Source organism: Giraffa tippelskirchi, chromosome 6, assembly GCF_054371585.1.
Source record: "Giraffa tippelskirchi isolate mGirTip1 chromosome 6, T2T-mGirTip1v1.2.pri, whole genome shotgun sequence".
In the NCBI taxonomy this organism is placed as follows: Eukaryota; Metazoa; Chordata; class Mammalia; order Artiodactyla; family Giraffidae; genus Giraffa; species Giraffa tippelskirchi.
Window position 1 is genome coordinate 161760389 of NC_137280.1, and position 8750 is coordinate 161769138.

Sequence of the window (8750 nt, forward strand, 5' to 3'; positions counted from 1 at the left end):
ATGCCATCCAACCACCTCATCCTCTGTCATCCTCTTCTCCTGCCTTCAGTCTTTCCCAGCATCAGGGTCTTTTCAAATGAGTCAGTTCTTCGCATCAGGTGGCCAAAGTATTGGAGTTTCAGCTTCAGCATCAGTCCTTCCAAGGAATATTCAGGACTGATTTCCTTCCATACAAATATTTGGATATATATATAGCCACACACACATACATACATGCAACAGGATATCACTCATCCATAAAAAAGAATGAAATCATGCCATTTGTAGCAACATGGATGGATCTAGATATATGTATATATGTAGTATATACATACATATATGTGTGTGTGTGTGTATATATATATATATATATATATACACACACACACACACAGAAAGAGAGAGAGAGAGCACATGGAACAATACTCAGTACTTTGTAGTAAACTATGAGTGAAAAGAATCAGAAAAGAAACACTGAACCACTGATGTATACCAGTGTGTGTGTGTGTGTGTGTGTGTGTGTGTGTGTGTGTGTGTGTGTGTGTGTGTGTGTGTGTGTGTGTGTGTTAGTAGATCAGTCATGTCCAACTCTTTGTGACTCCATGGATAGTAGCCCACTGGCTCTTTTTCCATGGAATTCTCCAGGCAAGAGTACTGGAGTGGGTTGCAATTCCTTTCTCCAGGGGATCTTCCCATCTCAGGGATCAAAACTAGGTCTCCTGCATTGCAGGCAGATTTCTTTATCATCTGAGCTATCAGGGAAGTATACCAGTGTAGCACTGTGAAAAGATCCTGAGCCAGAAGACCTACTGGTCCTTGACCTGCAAATAACCTTGTTTTGTGACCTTTTAAAAACGTCTTTGGTTTCAAGGGGCTTAGTTTATTCATTTTTAAAATAAGGGGGTTGGAGTAACTGATCTCTGAGGTCCCTTCAGCTCTAAACTTCCTCATTCTCTCATTCTTGTTTTATCTGAGAATTTCATTTGTCTATGTGATTTCTTTCTTGCCTCTGAAATGATAATTGAGGGTTGATTATACATATCCAGTCCAATTATTCATAGATCATAGATTTTTATTATTATATATGAAAGATTAAGATGTATGAAGGGCATAGGTTTGAAGTCTCTACAAAGCCTAATGATTAAAATCCTTTATATAACTAAAAATGTTCTTCTTTAGCATATTATACTAGGCTTTTCTGTAAAAGAAAGAAAACATTTTAATAGCAGTGCTTAATATTTAGTGTGCTTCCATTCTCAAAGAAGAGAGCTGAATTTTAAAAGTATATGTATTAAACCTGCTTTCATATAAATTTATATTACATCATTATTGGAAGCACTGAGCCATGGCAAACGATCTATTACATCATGATTTACTATGCTGTATTATGTCAACTGATGGATTATAGCATGTCATGTTTTGATATGTAAAATTTTTAAGATAATTAAAGAAGTAAGGCACAGAAATAGTTCATGTGCTATTTTAAATAAAAATCCCCTTTTATTTCCATTCTCCAAAGAATTTTTAGATATGTTAGAGGGTTCTATATTTTGGCATAGCTGAGTGTTAGGGTACTAATTCAGTGAGTATATAATATGCACAAGGAAAGCTATTAAAATTGGGTGTATGATTTAAATAGCAGATGACACCTTTTGAAGGATATAAGAATTAAGACGTTTAACAAATCTTTACATTATATCTACTTTTTCTGATTTTTCCATATTACATCAACTATGTTTTTATAAATGTGGGCCCTGTTTAATAAAAAATAAAAATATTTTACCTGCTATACTACTCAGCTCTTAATATCAGCATAAAGTTGCTACCAAGGAAACAACAAGAATAATTCTTCATTGGCCAGTGAAGAAAGATCAGTTTTACAGAAAAGTTATGTACTTTTAATCTCAATAATGGCATAAGAAATCTGATGCTGACTACAGATAAATAAGCTAAGAAAACCACAAATTTCCAGAATTAAAATGTAATCTTACAACATTACAATTTCTAAAATGCCAAATATTTATTGTTTACATATATTTCATTTGAGAATATAAGTATTATCCTTACTAAGTATGATAGATATAACTTCATAAAATTAACAGATAATAATGCAATAATATTGCTATGAAATGAATAGGATTTTGGTGTCAGAGCCACGTTCAATTCCTGCCTCCACAATTTGCAACTGTGTGGACTGGACAACTACTTAAAGTTTCCAAACTGGTTTCCTTTGTGTAAAATGGGAAAAATAATCCTCTGCTTCTTTGGAATGTTGTATAATGTGAGATGACACATTAAATGTGCCTGACAGAATATGTTTGACCCTAAAAAACCCTCAATAAATATTAGCTATAACTATTATAGCCTGATTTAGTCCTGTTCAGTGGGTGGTGTGTGCATGTTCAGTTGTGTCTGACTCTTTGCAACCCCGTGGACTGTAGCCTACCAGGCTCCTTTGGCCATGGGATTATCCTGGCAAGAATACTGCAGTGGGCTGCCATTTCCTTCTCCAGGGGATCTTCCCAACCCGGTGATTGAACCTGGTCTCCTGCATTGGCAGGCAGATTTTTTTTTACCACTGAGCCACCTCAGTGAGGCCTGTACAATACTTCATATTTACTATCTGCTCTTCGAAGAGTTTCTTTCTCATTTTTTATTATTTTTTACTGAATTTTTGAATGCATTCAATGCATGCAACTTAAAAAAAAAACAAAAAACCTATGTTCATCAATTAAATCTTTCATATTTTTAGAGATTGTACATTCCCTCAGACCAATGTTTTCCTTTTTTGTTTGCAGAATTTCTGCCACAGTCCCACCCCATGGGTGTGTCTGAGGCTGTCAGCATCCCTTCATCACAGGTGATTACTCCTTTTGGGTGGCTGTGCCCCACACACCTCTTTCTGTCTCACCTAGTTCTGCTAATTGTCCTTTCCAGCTCTCTCAGGCCTAAGGGTGGGGGTGGGGGGGCAGGTGTTTTGTTAGTGCTGTAGCCGCTGGTTACTGCACTAACCTATGGCTTCCCTATATTCTGCCTACACTTTGTAAATCTCTCTATATGAGATTCTCCTTTAAATGCTCAGTTTGAATTTGCCATTTATTTCTTACTGTAGGACCTCAATCTCTCAATGTATCTTCATGTTACTGTTTAAATAGTAATTTCTTGAGAACAAAATATATTTACTACTTTTTTCGGGGGGAGGGAGCAAATAATTTTTATTTTTGTTTTTTTTACAAAGACACCAAAGAATCATGCAATGCTGCCAGCACTGGATGCAATCCTGGGCCACACATCTGCACATTCCTTTGCAGCTGGTCCTGTGATGGCAGAACCTTTCATCTCGCCTTTATTGTTTACTATGATCCCTGTATTATCTTAAAAATAAAGAAACAAACCATCTTTTCTGCAGTATGACTTTCGTTGTCAAATTACCACTGCTGGATGTACCTTCTTTCTCAGCTCTGCTTTGCCTTTCTTGACTGTAGCTGTCACCATGTCACCCACACCAGCAGCAGGAAGTCTATTCAGTTGTCCTTTGATCCCCTTGACAAAGGTAATATACAGATTTTTGGCTCCTGTGTTGTAAGCACAGTTGATCAGGGCTCCAACTGGAAGACCCAAGGAAATCCAGAATTTCGCACCAGAGGACCCACCACGTCCTCACATCAACATCTTGAATGCCGGAAAGGGACCAAAAAAAAAAAAAAAACCAAATCTTTTACTACTTTTTAATTTGCATCTTTTATAGCCATAAAGTTGTGGATTTATTGGTGGCTCAGATGGTAAAGAATCTGCCTGCAATGCAGGAAACCCGAGTTTGATCCCTGGGTCAGGAAGATTCCCCGGAGAAGGGAATGGCTACTTACTCCAGTATTCTTGCCTGGAGAGTTCCATGGACAAAGCCTGGCGAGCTACAGTCCATGGGATCACAAAGAGACAGACACAATTGAGCGACTAAGATTTTTAATTTTTTTTTCATGAAGTTGTGGATTTATCAGATAAGAGATAGTATATAGGTTAAACAACAATGCTAGAATTGAGGTTTTTGTAAGGATATGTGCTGGGGAAGGGCTGAGGAATTATTGCATCTTTTACCCATACCCTGTTGTAAGTCAATAATGCTGTGGAGAAAAACTGCCAGTGTTTCCAGGGTTTCACTGATGAGATGAGACTCCACTGGCTTCTACTATCTCTCCACTGTATTGTAGCAGCTAGAGAAGGAATGAGGACAGAGTGATAGCAGAGCTCTTTAAATTTTTCTTCTTCTTTTTTTTTCATATTTCATGGCATACAAGGAGATAACCATGCTGTTGAGTTCAGCTTAACTCTCTTCCTTCAGAACCTCTTTGGGTACCATGGCATCAAAGTATAGGTAAAAGAGAAATGTTGGTGGTTTACCAAGGTATTTCAGTCAGGAAGCAATAGTCAGAACTGGACATGGAACAACAGACTGGTTCCAAATGGGAAAAGGAGTATGTCAAGGCTGTATATTGTCACCCTGCTTAACATCTATGCAGAGTACATCATGAGAAACGCTGGGCTGGAGGAAGCACAAGCTGGAATCAAGATTGCTGGGAGAAATATCAATAACCTCAGATATGCAGATGACACCACCCTTATGGCAGAAAGTGAAGAACTAAAGAGCCTCTTGATGAAAGTGAAAGAGGAGAGTGAAAAAGTTGGCTTAAAGCCCAACATTCAGAAAACTAAGATCATGGCATCCAGTCCCATCACTTCATGGCAGATAGATGGGGAAACAGTGTAAACAGTAGCTGACTGTATTTTTTGGGCTCCAAAATCACTGCTGATGGTGATTGCAGCCATGAAATTAAAAGACGCTTACTCCTTGGAAGAAAAGCTATGACAAACCTAGACAGTGTATTAAAAAGCAGTAATATCACTTTGCCAACAAAGGTCTGTATAGTCCAAAACTACTGGTTTTTCCAGTTGTCATGAATGGATGTGAGAGTTGGATCATAAAAAAGGCTGAGTGCCGAAGGATTGATGCTTTTCAGTTGTGGTATTGGGGAAGACTCTTGAGAGTTCCCTGGACTACAAGGAGATTAAATCAGTCAATCCTAAAGGAAATCAACCCTGAATATTCATTGGAAGGACCATTGCTTAAGCTGAAGCTACAGTGTTTTGACCAACTTATATGAAGAGTCAATGCACTGGAAAAGACCCTGATGCTGGGAAGGATTGAAAGAGAGGTGGCCGGCAGAGGATAAGATAGCTAGATAGCATCACCAACACAATGGACATGAATTTGAGCCAATTCCAGGAGGTGGTGAAGGATAGAGGAGCCTGGCATGTTGCAGTCCACTTGGTTGCAAAGGGTTGGACATGACTTAGTGACTGAACAACAACAACATCAACAACAACGTAAGTATTTGGTATAGTACATGCAGAAAAAAGTCCTGTCCTATAACTCAAGAATAGTTTTATAGAGAGAAGAAATCATGCAAAAGTTTTTAAATATTTTGCTTTGTGAATATTCACAGAGATATTTAATATCCAAAGAGATCTTTTTTTTTCCTTTGTATGTAGCCATAAGTTGTTACATGTCTTAAAACCTGTAACGTGATTATCATCCCTTATGGGGAGTCCCTGTAGCAACTTTTTACTACCATACCAGCTCAACATATTGTAATTCATACACTATCAAGATCTCTAAAAAATCATTGTTCATCTTTGTGTGACTAGGAGTATGAAATACCCTTTCTTTTATGGACCTTTGTCCCATAAATGTTAATGCACCCATGAAACTGATCTGATGTCTTTTAATTTTTTTTAAAAATCTGGTACTGAATCCCTAGATTATACTATCAGGACAATGTCATTGAAGAACAGCTCTGGGCAAAAATATGAAGTATGAAGCTTATTTCCTTCCCATTAGATTTATCTGTGCTGTCCTGATAAACTCCCCATGCCTATCACAATAACCAAAAATAAATTGAAAAGCTTAATGTCAAGTGAAAGTGAAAACTAAGTCTCTACAGAATATCACGGACATTTATTTCCCTAATACTCACTCACTACCAACTATGTGTTAGGCACTTTTGGGGGTGCTCACTAATGATACAGTGAACAAAAATAACAAAGTCCCCTATCCTCATTGTCTCATTGTCTAATAAGGAGAAGACAGAGATATATTTTTGGAATAAAATGAAAGTGTTGTCTTCCTTAGGGAGAAAAGTGAAGCAAGCGATAAAAATTTGAAGTTTGAGCTTTTAACAGAGTGGTTGGAGAAGGATGGTTGAAAAGTGATGCTCAAACAAAGACCTGAAGGAGAACAGAACTGATCCCTTGAGCAGAAGAGAGAGGAGAAATGCACTCATCCAAGGAGCTTGGCACATTTGAGGAAAAGTGAGGAGAATGTAAGCGCTGCGGCCAAGAGTGTGGGAGCAACAATAGGAGAAGACCTGACCAGAGGTTGGATCTTGTCAATCCTGGCAGGTTGTGTAAAAACCACACTTTTATTCAGAGAGAAGGAGTTGAGAAGCAGAGGGATAAAGACATGTACATTTATGCTTTAAGAGGAGCATTCTGGTTGCTGAGTTGAGAACAGGCGCCAGGCTGCGAGTGAACCAGAATGGAGGTGGGGGAGGGGCTGAGAAAAGACCGGAAGTGAGATGGTGTAAAAGTTCAATCTGTGGGTTGTAGAGATTCCAAAGGCCATGTTAAGAAACAAGATGTCCTGTTTTGAAGGTGAGGGAATCTTTAAGAGTATATTTTAAAAAAAGAAAAAAAACTTCTGTGAGTAGAAATCCCTTTTCACAAGGTTGTGTGATAATCATGTTTGTGTGGTGCTGCTCTGTGATATGTCAGTGATTCTGCTATAGATCATCTGACTGAAATGAAAAGGAACAGAAAGAAAAATATGTTTATCTGAGTTAGCCAAGGAATATGATATGTTAATAATATGGAACTTTATCCTTAAATAGTTGGTAGAATGTTTCATTGGTAGTCTATTCCTAGGACTGAAGTATGTTGTTCATAAAATCCAAAGGAGGAGGAATGTACTGAAATGACCCTGATGAATAGATTGCCACTAAATCAAAATTTAACTGGTTGAACGTTTAACATTAAGTGATCAAGAGAGTTACATGCAAACTTCTAGTCAGAGGAGGAGGAAAAGGAGAAAATAGGGAATTAATGTTCAATAAATGTTTACTGTATTCTAGAAACTATACTGTCTGTTTTTCTTATATTTCCTCATGTAAATTTCAGAACATTTTGGAAAGTGGAATTAAGAGAAAAATAATTATGGAAAAGCATTGAGGGTACTGCAGCTGGGAAGTATGAAAAGGGAAATAGTCCATGTGCCCAAGGCACTGGATTAAGAATGCAGAATAGGAAGAAAGAATTAATGCTTTTATATAGAAGTTGCTGAAGAATTTAAAGTAGTATTGTGACAATCATATTTGCTTCGATTGTTTTGGTAACCATGTGAAGGCTGGGATGACTCGGAGCTAAAGCTAGAGACAAAGGACTAGATATGAACATGTGAAATCAACAAATACAACAGGTAACTATGACCAGGAGTAAGGCAGTGACTAAGAATATGGTGAAGATGGACTATATCCAAGAAATATTCATATTAAGAAATTAAAACGAGGACTTGATGCTTATGTGGTAGGATTACACGTAAGTCTTAAAAGGAGAGAGACATGTCGAGAGTGATTCCATACTCTGGGTTGGTGACAAAGAAGAGAATATTGCTATTAGTCCAAAAAAGAAGAGGGGAGGAGAGGGTTGCAGGGGAAGAGTTGTGGCTTGGCTCCCTTAAATGATTATCTACACTTGGACGTGTTGGTTTTAAAGTTCTCTTCCACCATCCAAATGGACAAGTGGCTTGATTATGCAATTTAGGAGAGTGGTATAAATGAAAGACAGAAACTTGGAACTGATCTCTGTAGAAGTCTTGCACATAGTTAAGATCATGAGAGCTGATGAAAATAAGTAGAGTGAGGACAAAGTAAAGGACAGCAGCCAATATTGAGAGAAAGAAGAGGAGTCTGTGGAAAAAAAAAAAGCTATGGAAGATCAATGAAAAATGCGGAGGAAAAAGAAAAGTGCAACATGGGAGCCCCGGGGAAAGAAAGTTTAAAGAAAAGGGAGGAGACAACAAGTAAAAGCGGAAGAGTGTAGTCAGAGAAGGTAAGAACCTGCTTAGAATGTTTAGCTCAGGCTTTTCTTGTGATCTGGAACAACCTCAGACCAGTGGTTGAGGCAAAAGTCCCATTGAGTTATTTTAAGGAAGGCGTTAGGAGTTAAAGAAGCAGAGGGCAGAATGGTAAAGCTCTCTGAAGGAGCTCTAGAAGGCGTCATAATGATCCCCTAAGATGTCCACATCCCGTTCTTCAGCACTTATGAGGATGTTACTTTACATTGCAGATACGATTAAATAATGAATTTTGAGATAGGGAGATTGTCTTGAATTATGTGGGTAGGTCCAATGTAACCACATCATCTTTTTAAGAAAACAAGGCAGGACAGACAGAGAAGGAGGTGGACTGATGGAAGCAGAGGTCAGAGGGATGCAGTTGCTGGCTTTCATGATGGGGAGAGACTGAAAGTTAATGAATGTGAGAAGGCTCTTGAAGCTGTAAAAACCTAGGAAATGAATCGCTGGAGCATCCCGAAGAAAGACATTTGAACCAACACCTGAATTTTACACAGGTTGGACTTCTGACCTGTAGAACTTTACGATGAATATTAGTGCTGTGTTTTAGCCTCCAGGTTTGTGGTAACCTGTTAAAAGAGCAAGA

The 8750-nt window shown here is 38.1% G+C and overlaps 1 protein-coding gene and 1 pseudogene across 1 annotated transcript in view; one reads left to right on the plus strand and one right to left on the minus strand.

Annotated features, from left to right (window-relative positions):
* The window catches only part of LOC145510937 (uncharacterized), a 571176-nt gene extending 563140 nt beyond the window's left edge, over positions 1–8036 (plus strand). Inside the window, exons 20-21 of the mRNA XM_081503112.1 lie at positions 4275–5361; positions 6167–8036. The gene's annotated coding sequence lies outside the window, so the exon portion shown is untranslated. The remainder of the gene's footprint in view (positions 1–4274; positions 5362–6166) is intronic.
* Positions 3226–3651, minus strand: LOC145509582 (large ribosomal subunit protein uL14 pseudogene; annotated as a pseudogene).
* Positions 8037–8750: the final 714 nt, after the last annotated feature.